At 30.4% G+C, this 27,669-nt stretch overlaps 2 long non-coding RNA genes and 1 pseudogene across 9 annotated transcripts; 1 reads left to right on the top strand and 2 right to left on the bottom strand.

Moving 5' to 3' along the window:
• Nucleotides 1-9,606: 9,606 nt before the first annotated feature.
• On the bottom strand, nucleotides 9,607-12,326 carry LOC131611899 (uncharacterized). Of its 2 annotated transcripts, XR_009287225.1 has the most exons (6): nucleotides 11,877-12,326; nucleotides 11,707-11,787; nucleotides 11,448-11,560; nucleotides 10,903-11,046; nucleotides 10,665-10,746; nucleotides 9,607-9,979 (listed from the first exon to the last, which is right to left on the bottom strand). It is a non-coding gene; the product is annotated as an uncharacterized LOC131611899 (long non-coding RNA). The 2 variants fall into 2 exon arrangements; XR_009287224.1 differs by lacking the exons at nucleotides 10,903-11,046; nucleotides 11,448-11,560; nucleotides 11,707-11,787; nucleotides 11,877-12,326 and adding an exon at nucleotides 10,835-10,892.
• Nucleotides 12,327-13,581: 1,255 nt separating this feature from the next.
• LOC131609342 (uncharacterized) lies at nucleotides 13,582-16,752 on the top strand. 7 transcript variants are annotated; one of them, XR_009286114.1, is made up of 6 exons: nucleotides 13,582-14,318; nucleotides 14,420-14,476; nucleotides 14,569-14,687; nucleotides 15,230-15,290; nucleotides 15,682-15,822; nucleotides 15,971-16,752. It is a non-coding gene; the product is annotated as an uncharacterized LOC131609342 (long non-coding RNA). The 7 variants fall into 7 exon arrangements; XR_009286113.1 differs by having other exon boundaries at nucleotides 15,230-15,712; nucleotides 15,996-16,752; XR_009286111.1 differs by having other exon boundaries at nucleotides 15,230-15,712.
• A 2,724-nt stretch (nucleotides 16,753-19,476) lies between these two features.
• LOC131614163 (uncharacterized) lies at nucleotides 19,477-20,197 on the bottom strand (annotated as a pseudogene).
• Between the last annotated feature and the right edge of the window lie 7,472 nt (nucleotides 20,198-27,669).

The raw sequence follows: 27,669 nt of genomic DNA, 5'->3' as shown, positions 1-27,669 counted from the left end.
TTATGATTTAATTACATTTATGGTAGATTTTATAAAATTTTATTATTAAATCAAACCATGGTTTATGACCATACAATAAATTAAAATTCCTACGTTATACTTTTCTATCATTAAATCAATCACTTTATGATATTTGTACATATCCCTTATTACTAAAATAAATATTTTATTCATTTATTGAGGATATTTGCCACTTTTTATTCATCATTTGTTTTTAAAAAGTTATCAATAAATTATAAACGAGAAAAAGTATATTGTTGATACAATTAATTTATAAAAAAATAGACTGTATTCTCGATGGAAATGAAGAAGAGGCAGGTGATTTTTAGAAAATTTATTATAATTGGTGTGGAAAGAAAAATCATATAGAAATATTGGAAGTGTAAATAAAAATATCAGATTCTATTAAAAATTGGAGAATGTACACAATCTGATAAATATGTCTTAATTATTTAAAAATATATTATTTCCTTAATCATTTGTGTACTAATTTTTACATAATCGGAATAAACACTGCTGTAACGCCCCAGACTGCTTTCGGGATGATCTACTGACCCCACAAACCAACACAGGTCTTTTCAGCATGCTTTGACCTCACTCGCACGCTTTCTGGGAAACTTCCCAGAAGGTCACCCATCCTAATACTACTCCAAGCCAAGCACGCTTAACTGTGGAGTTCTTATGGAATGAGCTACCGAAAAGAAGATGCATCTTGTTGATATAGGTAGTACCCATCAATCCTTATAAGCTTTCCTTCGACCATGCAGTCTCATACCTGCACAGCCTTAGGATCCCTCTCATTCCGAAGTGGCGACCACCCTTGCCATCTCAGGCCTCAGGTGTTACATGCGGTGCAACCACCCCTCGCTTTTTTTCGGCCTCGGGTGTTACATGCCCACCAGCTTCCGCATGGTTCGTCCTCGAACCACATCGTACTGGGAGAGGTCTGGCTCTGATACCATTTGTAACGCCCCAGACTGCTTTCGGGATGATCGACTGACCCCACAAACCAACACGGGTCTTTTCAGCATGCTTTGACCTCACTCGCACGCTTTCTGGGAAACTTCCCAGAAGGTCACCCATCCTAATACTACTCCAAGCCAAGCACGCTTAACTATGGAGTTCTTATGGAATGAGCTACCGAAAAGAAGATGCATCTTGTTGATATAGGTAGTACCCATCAATCCTTATAAGCTTTCCTTCGACCATGCAGTCTCATACCTGCACAGCCTTAGGATCCCTCTCATTCCGAAGTGGCGACCACCCTTGCCATCTCAGGCCTCAGGTGTTACATGCGGTGCAACCACCCCTCGCTTTTTTCGGCCTCGGGTGTTACAACTGCTTTTATAACTATTTTAATTATTAAAATAATATATAATATATTAATTATATTATTTATTATTATTTTAATCCTATTCAATATAATATATTTGTTATAAAATATGTGAAAATGATTTTTTAAGTATTAAAGAATAAAAAGAATATTTTTAATGGGAGAAAATTTATTTCTTCTAAGAATTTATCTTAATTTATATTATATAAAAACTAAAGTACTTATAAATTACATAATTTTGCTTTCATCTAATATAAAAAATACGGATGACTGTTTTTATTTATTTTTCCTAACTTTTAGTTGTCCTATATTAATAATATAGCATTTTTGAAACAATAAAAATACAAATTACCCTATCTATTAAAACTCATATTTTTTTAACTTTTAAATGCAAATTCAATTCTTTTTTGTTGAATGCAACTAATCTGAAAGGTCACACGCGGAGATGAAAAGTCTTCTAATACATACATATACGGGGAACCCAATTTTTTTAGCTTTCAATTCAAATTTTTTATTCACATATATCTTAAAGGCAATTAAATGATAATTACAAGAATAATTGTCAAATTATCATTTAATGTAGATTTACGAAATTTTATTATTGAATGAAATAATTATTATTGAATTGAAAATTAAATTTCTCATAATTATTATTTATTTCTTAATTTCATAATTTTAAAAGTCAAAAAGAGTTTTTTTAAATGACTTTTGCTTTCATCTAACATAAAAAAATACGGGTGACTTTTTTATTTTTTGTCCTATATGAATAATATAGCATTTTTGAAACATTAAAAATCGTCTTTTTAACTTTTCAATGCAAATTCAGTTTTTTCCTGCTCAATGCAATTAATTTGAAAGGTCACGTGGAGATGAAAAGTCTTTTAATGCAAATAAGGAGAATCCAATTTTTCGAGCTTTCCATTCAATTTTTTATTATCATAGATCTTAAAGGCAATTAAATGATAACTACAATAATTACATTTTAGATTTGTAAAATTCGTAACTTTTACAAGAGCTGTCATATATTTTATATTTGGAAATATGGAATAATATTTAAAATATGTTTAATAAATTTTTAGAGTTAACTCATTCGGATTCAATTGAGTTTTTAACTTATATGAATTAACGGGTAGATGTGAATGTATATATATGAGATATCAGTTATTGAATAAATGTTTGATATATATAAAAGAACTTGAGAAAATGGAATAATATCTAAAATAGGTTTAATAAATTTTTAGAATTAACTCATCTGAATTAACGGGTAGAAGTGAACATATCAATGAAATATCAGCTATTGCATAAATTTTTGATATATATAAAGGAACTTTACAAGTCAAAACTAGATACATGTAATGTGAAATCCTGACCAGACCCGTGCGACATCGTATGATTTAAAATATATTATATTTGTTAATAATTTATCATAACAAAGCCATATATTGAATTTATATATATGGCTTTTATATATATATATATATATATATATATATATATATATATATATATATATTTATATTTATATATATATTATTGTTATATGCATTGTTTTGAATTACCAAATCCATATATAATAACTTTGTAATCTATAGAAAATACATAGGTGTTATAAAATAACTTTGTAATCTATAGAAAATACGTAGGTGTTATAAAATAACTTTGTAATCTATTGCTTATATCCCACAATGTATAATTTGTTATAAAATAATAGTTTCTTTATTATGAAAAATATTACATTTTTTAATTTTTTTAATAATTAAAAGGTCTTTTTTATTTATTTAACAATTATTATTATTCTTATATGCATTGTTTTTAGTGACCAAATTCATACAGGTTAAACTTATAATTTTATACAATATATATGTATATATATTTTATTGCTGTATTTTGTTTAACATACTACATGTTTAAATTTATTACAGATATTCATCCAATTAATATGTGTATTGTTTAAATATATACGGAATAACTTCATAAGATATATCTTATCCACGTAATATTAAACCCAGACGGCCCCGTGTGATAGCACGGGTATCCCGCTAGTTCTTATATGGTTTGGGAGATATATAATTAGTGGAATCATGGAAGTGATCATTAGGAAGAGAGGTTTGATTTGGTTGGTGGCAACGTGGGCAATATGGAGGTAGAAAAATGATATTATTTTTAAAGGATAATAACTATTTTGCCCCTTAATATATGAAGATTTTCCTATTTTGACCCCTCAAGAAATTCAATCATCAGAATTATTGACGTTACAAATTTTTTTTTAAATTTTTTTAATGACGTGGAAGTGATGAACTCATGACCAAATGGTTGCAAGGAGCAGCCACCAAACACTAGGCTATCTGCTTCTAATGTTTAGATTTTTTCATCAAATATATATTAAAGTATTTCAATTAAAATTTTCATCAAACATTTGAAAGTGTATTTTATAATTATAATGAAAGTGTTAGTTTAAAGTGTATATTTTCATCAAATAAATTATAATTCTTGAAATATATAATTATAATGAAAGTAAAATTTTAAATTAAATATTTTCATCAAAGTTTTAATATGTTTAATATTTTTAATTTATTATTTAAATAATTATAACCTTTTAAAATAACGTTTTAAAATAAAATAAATAATTATTATTAATTTATTATTTAAATATTTATTTCATATTTAATAAATTACATATTATATATTTTTAATTTCATGTGTTTAAATAATATTTTCTTATATAAATACTGAAATATAGATAATTAAAATGAAAGTGTTATTTAAAAATATATATTTTCTTCAAAAAAATTATATTTTTATATGTTAGTTAACATTTTAATTTAAAATAAATATTGAAATATATAATTCAAATGAAAGTATTGTGAAGTATTTATATAATATGATGTAATTGAAAAAATATTTATAAATATTAAAAATTTGATATTTATTTATTCTTTTATATAATAAATATTTATTAAATGTGAAAAACATATTTATATAATAAATATTTATTAAATAAATATTTTTCAGAAATTATGCAATAAATATTTAGTAATTAAATTATGAAATAAATATGTTTTCAGAAATTATGTATTAGAAATATATTAGTGACTTAACATTAATATACTGTAACAATTTAATAATTTAAAAAATACTGTAACAATTTAATAATTTAATAATTAATATTTTAACATCAATATACCATAACAATTTAATGTTAAAGTATTAAAATTATTTTAGAATAAATGAATGGTTTATATAGGGTCGGGTTGATGTGCATAAGGTATATCCTTATGCACGGTGCATAAGTCTCGTACGAGTAATATTTAAATTGTTCAGAATAACATTTTAGTTAGAAACGAGTAATAATATCATAATCCATGAATAATATATGCATTACGCATTTATTAATTATGAATAATTATTAATTGTGAGTAATGAGTACACTATTATGAGTAATATTTACACCATTCTGAGTAATATCGAATTTTAACTATTTTGAGTAATATATTCATTGTTCTGAGTAATATTTATACTATTTTGAGTAATCTGTATATTATTTTGAGTAATAAATATAATACTTTGAATAATATAAACAATATTTGAGTATTTATGCACCGTGCATAAGGATGTACTTTATGCACATCAACACATCCCGTTTATATAGATACTATTTATATAAAATGATGTAATTTAAAAAATAATGTAGCTATTATCCCATTAATATTTTCTTTATATTAACATTTTTTTTAAATAGTAATTTAAATATTAAAGTTATTGTTATGAATATTTACGTTAGTGGATGTCCATCCATCTCCTAGTATTTCATCTTCATATTCCATACTTAATATGTGTTTAATATGTGTGATTTTCTATCTCCCTTGAGTCCTATAAATAGAGACCCATATTACAATGTAAAAAAAACTTGAAAGATGATAATACAATATTACTTTTATCTTCTTTTCTCTCATTCATCCCTCCTTCATCTATATTATTTTGGTTAATATCATAACACGTTATCAGCACGAAGCTCTCAGGTATGTTTTTCTTTGTTTGATTTAGTTTCAAGCTATTATATGTTATTTGATTAGGATAATATCAATTGTAATTTCTATACATCCTAGAAGGATTGCAGGAAGAATACTAAAATATCTCGAAAGAGTTCATAAAGATTTTTTTGATTTATCGATCTAAAATTTTATAACTTGTAATATGCTCATTAAAAGATTGTCATTCCGGAAGAATGACATACATAATTTTAATGCATCCCAGAAGGATGATTATATTTTTTAGATCATTGTCTATAAAAAATTATTTATATAGTTCCTGAAGAATTTATCAAACATTCCTGAAAGATAGCAAAACAAATTATTAATATAGTTCTTGAAGAACTTATCAAGCATCCCTGAAGGATAGCAGAACAAATTATTTATATAGTTCCTGAAGAACTTGTCAATCATCCCTGAAGGATAGTAAAAAAAATTAATTATATGACGATATAATTTTAGTAATATGATTTTTGTATGACTAAATATGTTTAATTTTATAAGGGATAATTTTTTGATAATTATATGATAATACGTTCATATGCATATGTATGATTAAAGTGTTTAATCATGAGATACTATTATATTGGTTTTGAATTATATTGGAGGTATTGAATATCGTTGTATTTCACAACATAATTTGGGCAGAAAATGTGTAATAGAAAAGCTACTGTCTTTTTTCTCGGGCTCGTACTACACTTATATTAGTACAATTGAAGCACATGTCATTGTAAACAAGTAGGTTACAAATTATACTTAAATGTGTCGTTGGTAAAACCGGTTGGGTCATCTCGGATATAATATGATGCGAATAATTTGTATTGAAGAACCAGAAGTTTCTTCAATCCAGTCAATTTTTGTGTGTTTCTAAAGAAAGATAAAAATTAAGAAAATGCGTTTTTATGACATTAATTGTTGCATCGACTAAAATATCATGCATATGTCTCTATTCACAACCAGAAGTTTGTGAAATTATTTTCTTAACTAATTAGACTAAGATCTTGTTTTCTAGATTTTTTAGAAATTCTTGTATAAGTATCACATATATTATTAAAATTGATATTGAATATCATGTAATATATGTTCATAAAAAGAAAATGGACCCGAAGATCCATTCTTTAGACGTCTAAAGTTAATTATAAGGTTGATACTTATGAGATTATCAATTCTAAATTATATATTCGAAACACCCAAAATATGATATTAAGATATTTATTTGCATTAAGCCAACAAGATACTATATATTAGTCCTCCCTAATTTATTCTAATACTTCTCATCTAAGTGAACATTTGGATGTGTTGTGTATATTCCAATTGCTCCAATATAATACATTAAGATGAGTCATGAAAGAATATTGGAAAATATAATTAATATGAATCTCAATTTTGAGGATATAATTTGAGAAAACAATCAAATACTTGATTGCAGCCCAGTAGGCTGATTATCACTTGATAAATTAATTTTCCCAATATTAGGGGGAGAGAATAAGCAGCTGAAATCATGAAAAAGAAGTTCAAATGAACAATTTAAAATAAATTGTTGTCTTGATCCTCGTACAAATCAATTTGAACCAAAAGTTCAAAATATTGTTCATTTGCAAAGTTTATAAAATAAATTATCAGCTAATAATACTCCACTCAAAGTGGATTCTCCTATTGGATAATATAATATTGTAAATGAGTTGTTGATGCCCCTGAAGCGTGGTATGAAATTCGGTTCCAATGTTAAAAGTCCTCTACTAAGAAAAGAAACTAAAGATTACCCAAGTGAGGATATGAAAATGCTAAGAGCACTTTGACCTAATTTAATTTTCAGTTCCAAAAGAACAAATCAAGTACTTGAAATATGAAATAAAGAGATCTCGATAAATTATGTCATGGATGAAATGGAATAGAACCGAAATTGAGATAACTAAATAAAGTCAATATTGACAATGCCTTTGTATACAATATAGCGCTAAAAGTGATCAATGATAACGAGGATCATGAGTCAAGGTCTATTAAAGATTAGAGACTATGTGAGAATTGGCCAAAATAAATATATTCAATTGAATAAGAATTAAACTCATTTTACAAGTGACTCAGTTTTGGACCTGTAGTCCAAACACCTCTTGGTGTGAAACTAATTGGATATAAATGAGTTTTCTGTGACAAAGAAAAATAAGAATGATATAAAGTTTGATTTTTGCTCAATGATTTTCACAAAGACCTAAGATTTATTTTGATAAAAACATATTCACCTGTAGTGGATTCAATGGATTTTTGATAATTAATTAGCCTTGTAACACATGAAGGGCTTAATTTGAACATGATGGATGTAATGACATCTTATTTATATGGTTCACTTAATAGTGACATTTACATGAAACTCCCTGAAGGGTTCAATATACCAGAGGCACGTAATTGTGGATCTCGATAAAACTACTACATCAAATTGAACAAGTCTCTCTATGGACTGAAAGAATCTGGATGCATGTGGTATAATCGCCTCAGTGAATATCTATTAAATGATGAATATACAAATAACTCAATTTGTACTTATATTTTCATAAAATGATGTGGAAAAGAATTTGCAATACTATTTATCTATGTGAATGAGCTCATAAATTTCTGAAGAGCTTCCAAAAACTATAAATTCCTTAAAGAAAGAGTTTGAGATGAAGGACTTAGTAAAAACAAAAATTATGTCTAGCCTTACAAATTGAGAATTTGGACAATGGAATATTTGTACATCAGGAAGATTATATAGAAAAGTGTTGAAACACTTCTATATGGACAAATCTCATTCATTGTCTACTTCAATGATTGTTATATCATTAGATGTAGAGAAAGATCCTTTCAGGCATCAAGAAAATGATTACAAAAATTATTTGATCCTGAAGTACCATATCTTAGTGCAATTGAAGCACTAATTTACCTTGCTAATTATACACGTCTCGATATATCGTTTGTGGTCAATCTATTACCAAGATACAATTATTCGCCTACATGAAGACATTTGAACAGAGTCAAACGTATACTTCATTATCTTAGAGATGCTGGTTACTTGTCAGAATCTCACAATGGTAGATCAGAAAGAGGTTATTTGTTTACATGTGATGGTACAACCATATCATGGAGATCTATGAAACAACTCATGGCAATAACTTCATCAAATCCTGCATAACTATTAGCACTACATGAAGTCACTTCCAAGAAGAAATTTTAAGCAACTACTACAAATAATATCGTCTCACATGTAAATGTCTACATGAGGGGGAGAAAAACATATGTTTTGCACTCTTTTTTCCATCACTATGGTTTTTTCCCATTGGGTTTTCCTGGTAAGGTTTTTAACGAGGCAATTAACATTCAAAGGATATTGTACTTTTTTTCCTTCACTAGAATTTTTCCCACTGGGTTTTTTCTAGTAAGGTTTTAACGAGGCATATCCTCAATGGACATCCAAGGGGGAGTGTTATGAATATTTATGTTAGTGGATGTCCATCCATCTCCTAGTATTTCATCTTCATATTCCATACTTAATATGTGTTTAATATGTGTGATTTTCTATCTCCCTTGAGTCCTATAAATAGAGACCCATATTACAATGTAAAAAAAACTTGAAAGATGATAATACAATATTACTTTTATCTTCTTTTCTCTCATTCATCCCTCCTTCATCTATATTATTTTGCACTAGTGCAGAAAGTACTTTTTACATCGGGCGAAAAGTACTTTTTACATCGGGCCTGGACCCGATGTAAAGCCAGGCGATGTAATAAGTCAGAGACATTTTACATCGGGCCAAGGCCCGATGTGAAAAATTAACATACCACATCGGTTGAATTCAGACGTCTGATGTGAAAAACAATGCAATTTTTTAATAAAAAAATATACACCATATTTTACATCGGTTGTCCACTTTGCCCGATGTAATAGATAGAGTTTACATCGGTTTTCCATTTTGCCCGATGTAATAGATAAGTTTTTACATCGGTCTTCCATTTTACCCGATGTAATATGTTTTCTGCTTTTAAAAATATAATAGATGTTTTTCCTATTTTAACCTGTAATTTTTTTGGTACCTAATTTTCCATATAAGTTTCAAATACCACACAAACCAAAGTTACTATTTTTCATATTTTTCTAATCAATGAAGGATATAATTTCATTGCACCAAATAGCTAAGATATATATATATATATATATATATATATATATATATATATATATATATATATATATATATATATATATATATATATATATTCTTCAAAATTTACAAAAATATTAATCTAGGATACATAAGTGTACAAAATTATAAGAAATTTTATACACGGTGAACTTCATTATAATCCCTTTATCTCTATTTGTGAATATCCAGTTTGAGAAAGCAATCACAAAACAAATTCAATCTACTCCAAAAACTATGTGTTGGACATTATCAACTCAATCTATATAATCTTATGCGCATGTGTTTTCTTTCTAACCATTGGATGGCCGGAATATCCGTTTGATAATGGCAACTTTAGGTGTAACTTTGTGTGAGAATACTTTACCAACATGTCTTGTTGATGATATTCTAAAAGTATCACTTTCATTTCCAGTACATTCACCACTATGGACTTAGTTTCTGCTGAAAAATCAAAGATAGAAGAGCATTGTATTAGAAGTTAACTAAAAAAAATTCATAAACACTATCACAAGGTTATAACAAGATTCTTCAAGAATAAAAGCACTACTAATTTAAGTAGAAAAAAATTATATATATATATATATATATATATATATATATATATATATATATATATATATATATATATATAAAAGTGGAAGCAATTTACATCTTTCAAACCTATTTACAATTCTAAAATATATATATTTACCATCTTACAAAATAAGAGAAATCCTCATCTTATATATAGGTTTTATAGAATTGATTACTCACAAGTCACAACCACAATTCTATGGCACTTTATTCCATTAATCCAAACAAGTTCTATATATACTAGCACTTGGCCCTATAATATTCCTCTGACTTGCAGCCAAAAACACATGCAAAAGTCATTATATAATAAAGCTAAAAACACATGCAAAAGTCATTATATAATAAAGTGACAACAAAAACAAAAACACTAACCTCTTGCAAATAAAGCAAATAGAGGAAATGATATTGGATTTGACTAAGGGATTTTTTCTATAGAGCATTAATTAAAACCAATCAACAATTTCACAATCATGTTCAAAACATTTAGCTATACAATATTTCAACAAAATCAAATGATAGCTTTACAAGAAGGAATTTTAACAAACAAGCTTACCATTCATTTTTGTAATAATATCAGAAACTCTCTTCTGGCAGTTCTCACATTTCATATCAGCAGAAAGAACAACCTCTTGCACCTGTTCTCACAGTTCATAATTTGAAAGTCATACTCACTTCAAGACTCAAAACAAAGTACTAAAAGGTTCAATTCAAAGCTACACATACAAGTGGCAAGGACAAAGACTCCAAAGATGCAAGATTGGAAAGAGGAAAACTCTTGGAGACTTTCATACCAGCTGCCGATTTCTGAACCTCCCTTCTTTTAGAACAGTCTCTAAAAGCCAAACTTCTTGAAGAAATTTCTATGTTTTTTTTACTGAGTTTGCAACTTGAGTCTCATCTTGAGTTGATAGAACAATTTCATCACTTGTTGGTGCCTGGTGGGGTTGGCAGAAAAATGAAAATTGCAAAAAAGTGAAAATGGCTTTTTTATTTTATGATGAGTATGTTAAAATGGCCCCACATAGTGACATAGTGTTTAATTGTTTTTTTCTTTACAAGAATGATTCAAAGTGAGTAATTCAACACAGTGGTAATTAGTATTATTATTATTGTTATCCAGAAGATTAATATTAGTAGCATTGGGTCCATTGATTCATCCATTAGTGAAAATCATTGGGTGTGTATGTAACTAAAGTCAAAGAATTGGCGCTATCTAGTAGTAGTCCATTTCACTGACAGTATGCATTTATTGAAATTTTAAGTATTCTACCTTCAAAAGTCAGGCTTCAACTTCTATGTATGAATACCAAACACGCACTACTACAGAAAATAGTACCTGAGTTTCAACTTGTACATGCTCAACAAGTGTAGAGCATCAGTAATCAATCCACTCATTGCACAACCAGTATGGTCATCAATTTCCATAATTTTCTCAATGCTGCTAGGCTCCTGAAAGCAGAATTTACACTAAATTAATCTACCCAATCTCCCCCCACATGCAACATAACTGCTAATAGTAATTACACAATAAAATGAAAGGACAAAACTTCTACTAAATTAATCAAAAAATTAAATAAAAGGAACAAAGAACAGACCAGTAAAGGAGAAGTAGTACGCTTTTCAACTGCAAGGACAACACCCTATTTAGTCTTCAAACAAATTGCAGTTGATCCAAGCTGCAATCAAGTAAAACCCATTAAAAATACAAACACTAGAACAAACCCTTAAAGAGAAAGGCGAGATCGGGGAAAAAGAAACAGCATACCTTGATGGCTTCGATTACATATTCAACCTGAAACAAACGGGCTTCTGGAGAAAAGGTGTTGACTTCTCGGTCATACTCAATCCTAATTCGTTCAGAAAATATCAATAAATTAGACCTAGAAATGAAACCCTAATACATTTGGGGGAATATGGATTACTGCAAGATAGAGAAACCCTGAAATGAAAAAATTGTGTGATAAAAGAGATCGTTGTTCACACAAATCAACTAAGGCTGCAGTGCCGGTACGATGGTTGCCCTTCTCGCAGCAACGGAGAGTGATGGTGTTAGGGGAGGTCGGCGGACAGAGGAGGCGAACGGAGGTCGGCGGACAGAGGAGGCGAATGGAGGTATTTGATGAGAGGTAGTCGGAGGCGAACGGTGCCTCTATGCGAAGAAGAAGAGAGAAAAGATTTTCGGCCGAACAAGAAGAAGAGAGAAAAGATTTTGAGATTAGGCGTAACATAGAAGGAATAAGGTTTTAGGGAAAATTGGGCAAAACATTTCCCATCGGTTTTTAAATGATCTGATGTAAAGGTCCACTTTCGTAACATTTCCCATCGGGTATTACCTAGGCTCGATGTAAAATCCCTTATAACAAGACTTTCATTTATTTACAATACTGCCACCGCTTTTTTTTCCTTCATTTTATTTACAATACTGCCACTGTGTGTATATTTTTCATTTTTTCATATATATTTTATATCATTGGAAATAAATGTCTGATGTAAAATCTTTTGACAAATATTTTTCACATCATATATTACGATACCTGATGTAAAATCCTTTAACCAAATGTCATATTTTTAGTAGTGTTGGTTAATATCATAACAGTTATTTAAATATTAACACTTTTAAATATAAACGATATTTAATATTTTTTAAATATTTATGCTAGAATAGTTTAACTATTAACGTTAAATTTTTTTGGTTAATATTTTTTAATAATTAAATAAATATATTGTATTAGATAACATATATTATATATTTATGTAGTAAATATATATGTAATAAATATTTAGTAAATATGTTTTTCAGTAGTAACTATTATATTTTAACTAAGGAAATTAGTATTTAACAAAAATCAAGTCGCAGTCTAATGGTAAGAAAATTTGATGATTGAATTTCTTAAGGGGGCAAAATAAGGAAATCTTCATATGTAGGGGTCTAATCCAAACATATTTGCTTTTATAAGTGGATTAGAGTATCTTTAGTACTCTTTTCAACGAAGCTTGCTTATTAAAATTGTTTTACCAAAACCTAATTTTGTAACACTATGCAAATCTATGTTTTTGTTCCTTTGCCAAATTATATTATCAAATTCTCAAACTACATAACTGGAGGCCATTTTATTCCTACACAGAAGTGGTAGAAGTCAATTTCGACCCCTATATTAGCAGTATTATTTTTATCCTGTTTCTTTTCTCTTTTGCTAACATTTTTATCATTAAATATAATAAAGCAAAATGAATTCTTTGGCAAGTTTGCCATTTGTCAAATTTTTAGAATCTATACTATTTTTAAAAATTCTATTAATAGAAACTTTACTATATTTATCTTTAAGTTTATTTTATGTTTAATTAATTATTTCATTAATTTTTTGCTACTATTATTATTTTTTTATTATATTTATTTATGATTTATTAATAATTAATAATAATTTATTGGCCTTGGAAACAAACAAAAACAATGACAGTTCACATGCATAAACGAATCAATTTTTGGGGAAGACCGAATAAACCAGGTTCACTTGCCAAACCTAAAAAAAACCTTCTCACTTCCCACAGTCTCTTCACTCATTAAAGCCTTAAAATAAACTTTAACAACCACACCTTCAACATCGTCACTCTTTAGTCTCCCTGTTGTTTTTAATTTCTGTGTGGTGGAATTTGAATTTCGTTCGATCCCACGCTACATAAACACATCAAGAATCTTTACTCAAGATGACGCGGGGAAAGCATAAAATCAAAGCGCAGAAGCGTTACGCTGAAAAGAATCAGAAATCCAAAGGCTCTCAGATTGAAGCCAGAGTCGACCCTTTCTTGTGTTCTTCCACAATCTTATGCCATCGAATCAACCGATTTAGGTCATGTTTATTTGTAATTTCAATTTTGATTGACTGAGAAATTGTTGGTTTAGATGATTCAATTATTGATTTGTTAATTCTGTATGGGGTTAGGGTCACAATGGAATGTTAGGTGAATGAAATGTTTTGTATTTTGTAACCTTTTTGTTGAGGATTGGATTAATTGTGTGGATGAGAAAATACAGTTCTTTACAAACTATGGCATTGAAGTTGTGATTATTGTTATGCTTCTTGCTAACTTTTTATGTTTTTGCTGATAAACATGGCCTTAGCGTTCGTGGAAGATAAGGGATGATCGGTGAAAGAAGCGGCGAAGGCTTCCTGTAGCTGGAGATGGAAAGCGAATTCGATCTCCTCGGGTTCGTATTTCCCTTTTGTTTTCATCTTTGATTTATTCATTTATTTTCTATTTTATATGTATATCTGAAGTTGATGCATACTTTACTTCAAATGACAAAAGATTTGGGAAGCCATTATTGAGTATCTTCTACCTAAAGGTTTAGGAAAAACATACAAGGTATAGTTACTCTTTCATGAAAGTTTAGGTTCATTGGTTATATCATATGAATGAAATTTATAATAGCTACTATGATTATGAATTTTGTGTAGGCTTTGCTTTTTGGCTGCTCAGAGAGTTTGGTATTGGAATTGTACCATATAGTCCTCTTGGTCATAGTTTTTTCGGTGACAAAGGAGTTCTGAAAAATGTACCTGCAGTTAGCACCTTGGTATAAATTTTTAGCACTTTGATTAAATAAGTATTTCTGCTGCATATACCATGGAAATATTAAGAAGATGTGCGAAATTATGTAATAACATTGATCAATTTGTTGTGTTATTTTGTAAAATATGCATTTTGTCATGTTTTCTTAAAGGGGTGTATTTTATAATTCACATTTGAACCGTGTCGTTGGATTGGGAAGCAACTTAAAGGGATGTATTTTATAAAGCAAAATGATGATATTTTTAAAAGTTGCAATTAGGAAAAGTTGGAATCAATTTGCAATTCATCACGTTCACTCATGTGAAGATGGAATCTGAGAAATTTATGTGTTAGGGAAATTGGTCCTTCGAACAACATCGTTATGATTAATATGAACATCAGGGTCACTGCATCATGTAGATTCCAATCTCAACCGTCTAATTTCAAATTAATAATCAAGATCAAGCATTATATTTATAGTTTGTTTTCTTTTAAATTTCGAACTAGCACTATTTTGTGATTTTTTGTGGTCTAACATGTGACTGATTTCTTCTGAATTATTGATAGGTTGTTTATAATGGAAATGCGCTTGCATCAATAGTTAAACAGAAGAAGAAATGCAAAACTGGTATGTTTACTATCATAACAAATATTAAAGAAACCCTTCAAAGAGACCAACTACTCGAATAGCTTTCTCTTCGTGGTTGCTTTGGGAACTACAATATCATATGTTTATTCTATTTGTGCTCTTCTGTATATTGCTCTTACTGGATTTTTGTCTACAACATACTTTGAAACCAATGTTGTGCTTATAACATGTGTATTGATGGGCAAGTATTTTGATCTCCTGTTTTCTCTCTATCATAATAGATTTTATGTACTGATAACATTTTGATTTATTCTATTGATCATATTTTCTCATAGGAAACTAGATATAGGTTACGCCATTCGGATTTGATGATTAATTTAAAGGTTCAAGAAATATTCGAGATTATGTCTAAAATCATTTTCTACATTAGGTTCTTCTTGGACAACCTTGATTTCTTAGAGGTTTGTTCCCTGCCTTGAATATTCTCATGACCAAATTGTTTGATTTCATTAAAGACATTAATAGGCGTCAATAATAATAGAAGATTGTGGTAAGTGCTCACCAGAAAGAAGTAAGTTACTATGATTTTCAATATTTTTTACTTAATATTTTTACATTTTTTATTTCTATCTGTGATTTGTATTTTAATTGTTCAAACTTTGACGAATTTATGCTTTGATACAGATTTTACAAACATGCATCTATTTACTTTGATGTAGATTTTCAAATTTCACTTACTGTCAGGAAATAGGAACTGTCAAGACTAGATGTCAAGTTAGGAAATAGGAATATTGTCTTTGGTTGATAGACAATATAAGCACATGCTATTTAGATACCAGATCTTCCTCAGCTTATAGCAAAGGTGTTGCAATTGATGAATGGGATGGGGTAACTTCACAGCTTCCAAATAAATCTTGAACTACTCTTTGGTTTTGCCTTTGAACTCCTCAACGTAACAACGACAAATTGGAACAACCACTCTCATGAACTAAATCGATCACAACCTTCATCAGATCCAATGATTTGTAGCTCCAAAACCGTGAAGACGCTTCAATTGTGAGCACACCACAACTTCCAAACCAAAACTGTGGATCTCTGTCAAACTACAACATAAACACCGATTTGCAGCTATGACACGGCAGCTCTACTTTTGGTAATAAATTTGGTTCAGATTTACCTATTTTTTGTGGTGTTAGTATTGTTAGTGTGATATCTGGTTTTGAGTATTTTGTTTACTATTCATCTTGCTGGATTTTTTATTTTTTGTTGAGTTGATTTTTCTTTTGTAATAATAATAAAGGTACGAGTGTTGCGTAAACGGTTGTTTGAAATTTGGCTGGTAATTCGAATGAGCCAATTTTGTGGGGCATTTGCTTTTATAATTTTCACAAGAGTTTTATTTGATTTGTTTATGAAAACTACCTTCTCATGGATTAATGGTGAGAATGTTGTTCTGTTTGTAAAAGAAACTCTAAAATGAGAGAAAGAAGCATTACTGTTCTGGTGCATTCTATTACCATTTTTCTGTAGTATGTAATTTATGCGTGTTTAAAATCTATCAATTTTAAGAAACTTGACATTCAAAGAAGAATGTTAAAGGTAATTTGATTTTTCTCAGGCGTGTCTTGGAATTTGATTGTAATGTCTGGTGGAAGTTCACACCAAAAAGAAAAACAATCCTTCACTTATTTTTATTTAATGCTTTTTGTATCTTATAGAAAATATCATATTTTATTAACTTATGTATTTCTATTAGATAGCTTCAATAGCAAAGTATAAATAGTGTGAACTTATATTTAATTAATGAAATCAAATAATTCTAAATTGATATTATATATTTAAAGATGGGACTTTTTTTTTTTAGTAACTTACAAAAATATTAAAACAACTTCTATTGTTTTTAAAGAGAAAATGAATGGTGAACTGACAGTGTAAATTATTTTTTTACACTGTCAACCAATGACAATCATGTATCCCGCCAAGTCAGACTGTAAATTTTAAAATACTTTTATGATTTGACACTTTAAAATATTCTGATTGAATGTTTGTATAACATTTTTTTACACTGACAATGCACTATCATTAAACTTTTTTTAAATTATCATTATAATTTTGAAATTAAAAAATTATTTATAGTAAATTAAAAGAATAAAATTAAAAAAATTAAATTTTAAAATAATAAAGATATTTTTATAAACGAACAAAAATATATTATTAATAAATATATTTTTCATATACTACTGATAACAAAGACAAATTTTAATGTATTATAAATGGTAAGTAATTATAAAATATTTTTTTTAATTTCAGAAATTTTGTCCCGTGCCTCGCACGGGTAATACAAACTAGTTTTGTTTTACAGTAACATTCACATACAGTTCTAATTCTTAGAATGCACTAAGCAATGGATTAGCTTCCTATGTAATTGATATAGGCTTAGGAGGTTTTATGTTGGTTTATTCTGTTGGTTCTTTCAAAGGCTTAGGTGGCTCTCTGTTTGTGCAAGTGAGCTTGTATCAGAACAGTGTGCATGTTGGTCATTCTGGCATTTCTTATGCCAATATATTCTTTTTAATAAAACTTTTTGCCTTTTCAAAAAAAAAGAATGAAATGATTACACATGGATGATTTAAGAATACAGAACCGAACTTTTAATAAATATTTAATAAATATGTTTTTCAGTAGTAACTATCATACTACTGATTATTTGTTGCCAAAACAATATTCTATACTATCATAGCATTCATTCCAATAGAGAGTATCGGCGAGAGGGGAAGTGTTATTATTCATGATGAAAATAGAAAATAACGGTGAAATTAACACAAGTAATCTCCTCCTTAACATATCAAGGTTATCCATTGAAGCTACAGACTACAGCTCCAAATCAGTCATTTCTCCACCTTATTGGTTTTTATAAACTGTTTCAGACCATAATGCAAAGCACATGTTGAGAACAAAGATGCTTTTAATATGCTCAGTCCCTGTAACATTTAATCAATAAATACAAAATAAGCAAATGAAAATAAATCATGAGGAATAACAAACTCTAAGAAAGTGTTATGAAATGCTTACCTCCTTGACGCCAACTGTAATGACTCTCTCCTCCAAATCAGATAGCGGGACTTCGGATCTTTTTAAATATGTCATAGTTGATATTGACGACATTAGAGTCACACACAAGTCATCAGTCACCATGTACATTGGTGGTCCTCTAACAAATGATGATTTTGAAATGTTAGACTTGGGATCGACCAATTTAAGTCGAACAAACTTTTCTTGATATATATCCTTATCTTGAGAATACACCTCTTCTTTTTTAAGATTAGTAACATGACGATAAAATACATTTGTGTAAGTATGAAAGTAATTCATATGCAACGTAGCTGCACCAATTGGTAATGTTTGGTTGCTTAGCTCATATTGTGCAGCAATGAGAGGCTTAGTTAGTTTGTCTTTGAGTCCATCTGACATTAAAAATATATCTGAACTCAACTCAGATAAGCTCTTGTATAAGTTATCAATGCAAGTTAATGAAGAGAATCCTTGAAGCATATTCAACACTCCTCCCAAAGGAAATGTCAGAAAACTAAAAACAAAGTCAATAAAATCTTCCTTTGCTTCAACAAACAGAATTTGTTCATTTGATTTTCTTAGCGTAACATTCACACACATCTGCCTATCCTCATCAGAAGGTATATCTCCAAGAGACTCTAAATTGTTCTTTAGGTCGAAATAATCAACCGTTTGGTTCTTCCTTAAAACAAAATCAGTTAAAGGAGCCTTCGAGATTAATGACAACTTGAGAATATCAACTACCTACAAGTTGAATTAGAATTCATCAGTTAAATTGGTTAGAAAACATAATAAATATAGGGGTGTGCATGGTTGGTTATTTTCAAAAACTAAACCATAACAATTTTAAAACCATTTAAATGGTTTGGATTTATAATCATAATCACATTTTAATCAAAATTGGTTATAAAACCGATTATAAATTTGATTATGACTATGTAACCGGCTTTTTAAAAAAATTCAGTTTTGAAAATTATATTTTCTGAAAATATTTTTTTTTTCAAAAAAAATATTAATATTTCGAAAATTAAAATATTTGGATTTGGATAATAACCGGATTATAACCGAATCAAAAATAATTTAACCGGTTAATAACCATTTAATTATATCCGGATATTTAAAAGTGGTTTAGATTTGGTTATGAATTTAGACATCAAAACTGAATATTTTGCACAATCCTAAATAAATATTTCAAGATGATGGAGGATTCAGAAGATGAGAAAACATACCTCTTTCTTGTCAATATCAAGAGTTTGTTCCTCAATTCCATCAAAAGTATCTACTCCAAGCTTTTGAAGTAGATGTAAACTTGCTCCAAATGCATTAGGAAACAAATTAAGATCGTCAGAAATGATGAAAGTCACATTTTGCTTAACAAAACCATTTTCTAGATTTAAACATTCGGGGAATACATTCAAGGTCATTTCTTTCCCACAAAAACATTTTTGACTCCTAAACATGCCCAAAAGGCATCCATTTACGTTTCTTTTGCACTCCCATTCTGGACAGACGAAATACTGAGCGGGTTCTGTGTCGTCTATATTGAGTTTGAGCGGCTCGCAAAGAGCTTCCATAGAGTTTCGTGGCTTGAGTAGCATTTCTTTGCAGGTTTGATTCCATAAATATTGTTGATCAAGATCAGACACACTTTGATGTAATGAGCTAATGCTGCCAAACTTGACTGCTTCAATATTTGACTTTTCAGCCACAAGTCTTGCAATAGTACCTAAGGGCAATGTAAAGAAGCTGAAGAGAACATCAACAAAATCTTTGCCGGACTCAGCATACAAAACTCGATTTCTTTTCTTGTCCACCAAAATTCTCAGGCAAAATTTATCAACTTGTTCCACTGATTGACTTTCAACGGAAGCCATAATGTAACAATTGAAGAACGTGCATTCAACTATCCAAAATGTGCTTATAAATTGTGGATGTCTTCTATTCTTCTATAACAAGTGGGCATGAACGGTGTAGAAATAAAGGGACAGGTTTTCTAGTTTCTAGACGACTTTGGAAAGGAAACCCATCTTTAAAAGTCTTGGTTAGCGGAACAAAAGGTTTGATTAGTCTGACTCTTTGTTAAAAACGGGGGCAAATAAATTTCATTGGGTCTGGGTTATTCAAGAGACTGAATTATAATTTCATAGAAGATTAAAAAAGAAAATTTCTTTAGCCACCTCCCTATGGGGGTCACCCCCAGCGAAAATTCCAAAATACTCCTGCTTTGGAAGTTCATTTCCGAAAGCGTCTTTTTTTGAAAAAAATTGACTTATTTCGGAAGTTCATTTCCGAAAACATTATTTCGGAAGTTCACTTCCGAAATACTGCGATTTCTGCAGATTTATCAAAACACTCCCCCTCCCCCAATCATTTACCCTAAATCAAAACGAAAAGTGGCAAAGGCGAAAATTTGTGCAAACAGAATTTCAAAGTTGCATCAAGGCTCCAATCACACTGCTAAACAACATTCAAAAGCCCTCAATCCTAACACTTTGTAAGTTTTGAAATTTTTAGATCTATTATTCAAATGCATGTTATTTAGGGTTTTAATTGCATAAATGATATATGGTTAGGTTGTTAGTAGTATTTAGATTGTTTAGAAGCATTTTGATTTGGTTTGAAGTTTGGTTTAGGGGTCTGCCATGGAAGTTGCAGAAAAGTCCATCACAGGGGTGTTTCGGAAGTTCATTTCCGAAAACACCTCCATCCCAGTTTTCGGAAATGAACTTCCGAATTGTATCAGAAGTTTAAATTTTTTAGTTTTTTATTTTGTCTCGCATATTAATCGATTTCAACTGTTTACAGGAACATGTCAGACAACCAACCAGCACGCATCAGACAGGAGGTGAAGAAGGTTTCGACCGGCTCTACTTCTTGCTCTCGCAGAGTGAAGGAGGTGAAGGAGAAGAAGAAGGTTTCGACCGGCTCTACTTCTCGTTCCCAGGGGCCCCGGGGCCCGGATGCTCAAGCTTAACTATCTGGCGTGAGAGTCGTGGTTGATGCTGATGGTTCTGAGACTGAGTGGGATGAGGATTGGTATCAGTATCTTCATTCGGAGGAGTTCGCTCGTCGGGAAGAATAATGTGTTTTTTGTTTTATTTGACGTGTTTTGTTTTGTTTTGTTATGATTTCGGATTGTATCGCACAGTGTTTTTGTATTGGATTTATCATCTTAGTTTTTGGATTGTTCTGATTTCAATATGTAGATTCTTGGATTTCATCGCCGCGAACACTATCCATCTTCTGGATTATAAACATAGAACTTTGACTTTCCCTATTTAAAAGAATAAAAAAACCTTTTAAATTTCGAGGTGCCTTTCCTTCTCCCCACCACTCTACGGTTAACTTCTAAACACTTTCTTATTTATAAACCGCTCTCTCACTGATTTTTCTTTCAATCATATCCCAAATCATTTTCGATCGTTAGTCTTCTTCTTTGCTTTAACGTTTTCTATCTCTTGTTACTGCTTTCATCACAATGTCTCGCCGGAGTCAACCATCTCCTGCACATTCTCAACAATCATCCATCAATGCTGCAGGATTAGGCCGTGGTGGTGGTGGCCGTGGCTCTCGCGGTGGACGTACCTCTAATCCTTCTTCCTCCGGACATCCACCTCCTCCGTCATATGCTCCGGCCCCGGTTACCTCTCCTCCGTCTGTTGTTGCAGCTCCGGTTGGTCGTCCATCTGTTTCAGCGCCGTTTGTTCCATCTGTCGCAGCGCCGGTTGCTTCCTTGAGTTCGCCTCTGATCTCCATCGAGAGCCTGACTGCCGAAGTTAAACAGAAGGCTACTCTAGAGTCGGCTCCGTCGTCTCAGAAGGAAAATTGGGAAGGAATATTCAAGTTCGTGCTAATCATTTTCAGTTGTGAGTGGCTGATAAGCATCTACACCACTATGATGTAAGTATAGTTTGCTCATAAGTTTTTTGTTGTTGTTTATTATGTTGGTAAGTTACAATGTGGTATGGATTTCTAGAGGATCAGGACTTTCTAACCTGTTGCAGCGTCTCCTCCATCGTCTTCATCCGATTAAATAAAGCAAATCGTTCTTGTTTGTTATTTTTCTTCTGTCCAGACCTTTTTTCGGAAGTGCATTTCCGAATTCCTCCAAGGGGGTGAGTTCGGAGATGAACTTCCGAAACACCACATTTTCTGAAAAATAACTTTATTTCGGAGATGCATCTCCGAAATCAATATTTTATATTAAAAAAAACACGTTTTCGGAAGTTCATTTCCGAAAACACCTTTTTTTCAAAAAAAAAAATACCTTTTCGGAAATGAACTTCCGAAACAAAGGGTAGTATTGTAAATTCACCAGGGGTGAGCAAGAAGGTTAGGAGGTGGGTGAAGAAATTTCCTTAAAAAATTGGCTCTAAATTATTTTTTGGTTAGCAATTGGTTCTAGAGTTTTTAACCTTTCATTTAATAAATAATAAAATATGTTTTCCATAGTGATTAATGCTTATTTATAATTAAAATATGTATCAAATTTTTGTGATTCGAAATAAAATATTGAAACATTTGTTAGTTAACTACTTTCAAAATTTCGTTCAATAAAATTAAACAAAAAAAAAAGTATATTTATTAGTTTCTCTTAAAACATTTTTAATTTATTTATAAGTGACACGATTTTTTTCATATTAGGATTAATGGTATTGGGAAAAAATTTAAGTCCCTTCGTCGCGGCGCAAAAAATACTCTAGCGCATCGCACACGCAAAATACAACATAGTCGCCACGTAACCTTATTTATTTTAAAAAGAATGAGAACATATCGATAAAACTCACGAAAGAAAAGAAAATGGTCGTGCCAAGTAAATTATGGTTTGAGAGTCGGTTATGCAAAGAGAATGTATTAGCACCTCTCTCATATGTTGTACTCCAACGGTACCTATTTAGTTAGTTTTAGGAATGAGTGTTAGCGTGAAAGTTTGTAGTCTTCTATTTACCGAGTGAGAAAAGAAAGCAATTTTTTGGTTTTTTATGATTGTGCTCGCCAAGATTTTTCAATGTTGTGTCTACATGTCCTCATGGTGCAATGAGAAAATCAGAGCTTTGTAGTTCGTGGTAAAAGACCATGTATTTGTTGGTTGATTTTATTGAACGATGTTAGGATGACATTATAACGGTTAAACTTTGTTTGTTTGCACTTGCGGAGGAGGCGTAAATGTTTGTTTTTTGTCGCGTTAGAATGGATAAACATGTCCTTTATGGAAAGGTTTTCAGAATCGCACAGGGGAAAGAAAAAAAAAAGTTTGATGAGTTCAGATTATTTTTATGTGGGAGCCAAGTATCGGGGCACAAGCCAACTACTGCCAACAACCCACGTACTCGGGAAACAGAGGGACAAGTACGTTCAACCAATTCTTTTTCCTCCAAAAAGTGTTTCTTTCTTTGAGGAAATTTGTGAGACGGACCAGGATTCATTTATTTAAAGTGTTTTGAAGCATGAAATATAAGCATATGGCCATAAGCCAAGTACGGCCAACAACACAAGTACTCAAAATTGGAGGGACAAGTACGTTCAACCAATTCTTTTTCAATCCAAGTTTATTATGAAAAGATTTGGAAATAAGACTTGACGTTGGATCAAATGTTTAAAGTTTGATTATGAAAAAGGTTTGAATTAATCGGAAGAGACATTTAATGTTGGATTGACCGCTCACGTTGCATTCATTTTAAATTTGATTTGGAAAAAGGCTCGATGTTGGATCAAGCTTGTTTTGTTCTTTTTTAAAAAGGATGATTTTACGTTATCTTGAATTAACAATCAACTATTGAAGAGGAGACCATCTCAAAAACCAACACTATCACTCCTCAATCTCAACCTAAGATTACCTCTATAAAGTACAAAAGTAGAAACATAAAGACGAGAAAGAGGTGAGAATACATTCCACAATTCAAAAGGTGTTAAAACATCAAGGATAATATAATCATCATATAAAATCAAACCACAATCTAATAACATAGATAATTATGCATGCAATATTCATCTTTTCTACTCCCATGCATATGGTACTAATATCTTGGATATCGGAGGTATGTTACTGATGTATCAAACCCGTCACTGGATCGAATTCCTTATCGTCACTAAACCGAAGTCATACTCGTCACTATACCAAAGTCCTACCTATCTCTCATATACATGGTGCATGAATGCTACAATTAATGCAAATAGACATCCATATTCCTCCAGCTCCAATCCCCGTCACTTGATATAGTTCCTACACTATTTCTTTCAAAATTAAACATAAATCACATCAAAAATTGTTATCTAACCTTAATAACTTAACTTGTATACATATTATCAACCATAGGACTTGTGTCCTAAAGTATAAACAACTTAATTCACATAGAATCTTGGATATAAGAGGTATGTTATTGATGTATCGAACCCGTCACTAGACCGAATTCCTTCTCGTCGCTGAACCAAAATCCTACTCGTCACTAGACCGAAGTCCAACCTATTATTTATATACATGATGCATGAATGCTACAATTAATGCAAATAGACATCCACAATCCTCCGGCTCCAATCCTCGTCACTGGATATAATTCATACACCAATTCTTTCAAAACTAAACATAAATCAATTTATAACTTGTGATCTAACCTTAGTAACTTAACTTGTATACATATTATCAACCATATGAATTGTGTCCTAAAATATAAACAGCTTAATTCACATAGAATCTTATCAAAACACCCCCAAAATCATATTTCGGAAATCTTAGAGAATCTACTTTAATAATATGATTTTAATTTTTGGACTAAATATCCTAATCGGTATAGTTTAATCAAACAAAAGGAACCGCTACAGGATTTGGACATATTGTTTTGTCGGACTTGTAAATAGTAGTTCTCCTAATGAACTTAGTGGAATGAGATTCTTATTGAGTCTAATATATAAGAAATTTTATCTATTTTATTATGATATAAGGTTTACTCTTAAAGGACTCTTGTAAAGTGAGGTGTGTCTGAATTACTAACAGCATGTCAAATAGTTATGTTGCAGAGTTTTCAAAATATTAATTGAACTTGCAATTCAATTTTCTAGTCTTTGCCACAACGGAATTGTTCCAATTAGAAGTCTATCCCATGCTAAATCCTGTTTAGTTTCTAACGGTCTCGGTTTCATTATTTATAAATCTAGATAAATAAGTTATAGGGAAATGACTAGCATGGTATAATAACCGCAAGTTGGAGAAATTAACCGACGTATGTTAATAACAGTACTTAAACATCTACTATCACGGATAATTATCCTATACCATTGGTTCTACATCAAAATTCAATTCTCTCCAAATTAATCATCTCCACGTCAATTAAAAGCACTTTATTTCCTATTTAGAAATGAGCAGCCTACAGGGTGGAAATGATCCTGCGAAGCCGGTCAGGCCAACTCTAGCTTTAGGAATAAAAAGGCATACAGCCCCTACGAAAGCATCCATTTCATGAGTTGAATTGGCTCCGCTCCTTGCTGAAGGAAAAATGAACAAGATTATGTATGTTATTCGAAGCCTTTTGTAAGTCCGAGCTTTCCTTTCAATTCGTGTAGCAAGGTCCACTTCTTGCTTTTGTCTCCTAGCATTCTGCTGGATAGCTCCTACCCCTCCTTTATCCTCCTTGCGCTATGAATTGGCTTTCTTGTTGTTAATGGGCAGACAAAATTTTTACCCAAACGTGGGTGGGCTTTTTTCAAATATACACGAGATCATGTAGCTCGTGAGATTGTTATCTTTTACTACCTCCATCCCTAAATATAAAATTTCGTAGACAAAATTATGCTAATTAAGAAAGTTGCTTAGAGTATTAATTTTATTGACTATTTATATAATTTTACAAATTTATCCTTATGAGAAAGAAATAATTGATTGTCATACATATGTATTTATTATTGATTGCATAAAACGATGTGATATAATTAGAGGTGTATTTGAAAAAGAATAATGAATGCATTTTAAAAGTTTAAAATGATCTCATAGAAAGGAACAAGAAAAAAATTCAAGAGGATCTTACAATTAGATGTAGTATTTATTTGGCTAAATTGCCTCCACCGTAACGCCTGCATTGTTGACCTTTTTCTCAAACTTCTTTCTAAAAAAGCTGAAGTGGCGTTAAAGGTACTGATATGTTACTTAACATGTCAAAGACCATCAATGGATCATATAATAAAATTCTAATTTTTTAGTGCATAAAAATATTTTTCAACTAATTAAAATGCACGCAAAAGAAGAAATTAAAGAAAAATAGTAAAACTAAAAATAAAATTCTCATAAAATTACACAAAGTGTAAAATGAGAAGGATTATTTTTTTCATAATTTTTGGACCAAAACGGATTTAATATGAATTTTAGAAGTTAAAATAAAATTAATAGAAAAAATAAAGCAAAAACAAAGATCAACGGTGCAGACGTTAGTTAACTAAAATGACTCATATGTAGCAAAAAAAACATAAAAAACTAACTTGTTACAATTAAATAACTTAAAGGACCCTTGAGATAATTTAACCTGTTTATTCAAATAATTTTTAATTAAATATTATTTCTTACGACTAATTTCAGATTTTTATATCGTTTAGATACAATATTATTCCCGTAAAATTATACACTATATTTATCATTACACTATTGTATTTATTTTGCCACATCATCAATGGTAAATTATAGATTTGGTATTTGTATGTAGGGTTAATACCTATTTTCCCCTGCCATATAGGGCTCGTTTGAAAAACCCCCTGCAAAAAAAATCATGGATTTCCCTAACAATTGAAGATTCTCTCATTTTAAACCTTGTAAAATTTTTATTTTTAAAACCAACCTTGCCACTTGAAGGACTCTATCATTTTGAACCCTGTAAATTATTTTCTTAGTAAAACCAACCTTGCTCGTCATATTGCAGAGGGTTTAAAATGACATAATATTCAAGTTTATAGGGTTTAAAATGACCAAATCTTCAAATGGCAAGGTTGGTTTTAAAAACAAAAATTTTATAAGGTTTAAAACGAGAGAATCTTCAAATGGTAGGGGAATTCATGTAACTTTTTTTTGCCGGGGTGGTTTCCAAACAAGTCCTATATGGCATAGGAAAATAGGTATTAACCCTTGTATGTATAATATAAGAAAAATAGGTGTTCTGAAAACCACACCTTTAACCTTCTCTCTTTGCCCCCCCTACTTAAATTAGGTGTATTTGATGTACTAAAATTACTTTTGCAACTAAAGATGTCACTAAGTTCCACTATAACTACATGGTTAATGAATTATGTCTTTGGTTAACAAAAATGCTGATGTCATTTTGTTCTCTTTGGTTCCAAACCAACTAATCCAAACAAATTTTTCTGCTTT

The sequence above is a fragment of the Vicia villosa genome, linkage group LG6, assembly GCF_029867415.1.
Source record: "Vicia villosa cultivar HV-30 ecotype Madison, WI linkage group LG6, Vvil1.0, whole genome shotgun sequence".
NCBI classification, from domain to species: domain Eukaryota; kingdom Viridiplantae; phylum Streptophyta; class Magnoliopsida; order Fabales; family Fabaceae; genus Vicia; species Vicia villosa.
The sequence above is the reverse complement of the archived record's forward strand: the minus strand, read 5'-3'. Positions and strand labels throughout refer to the sequence as shown.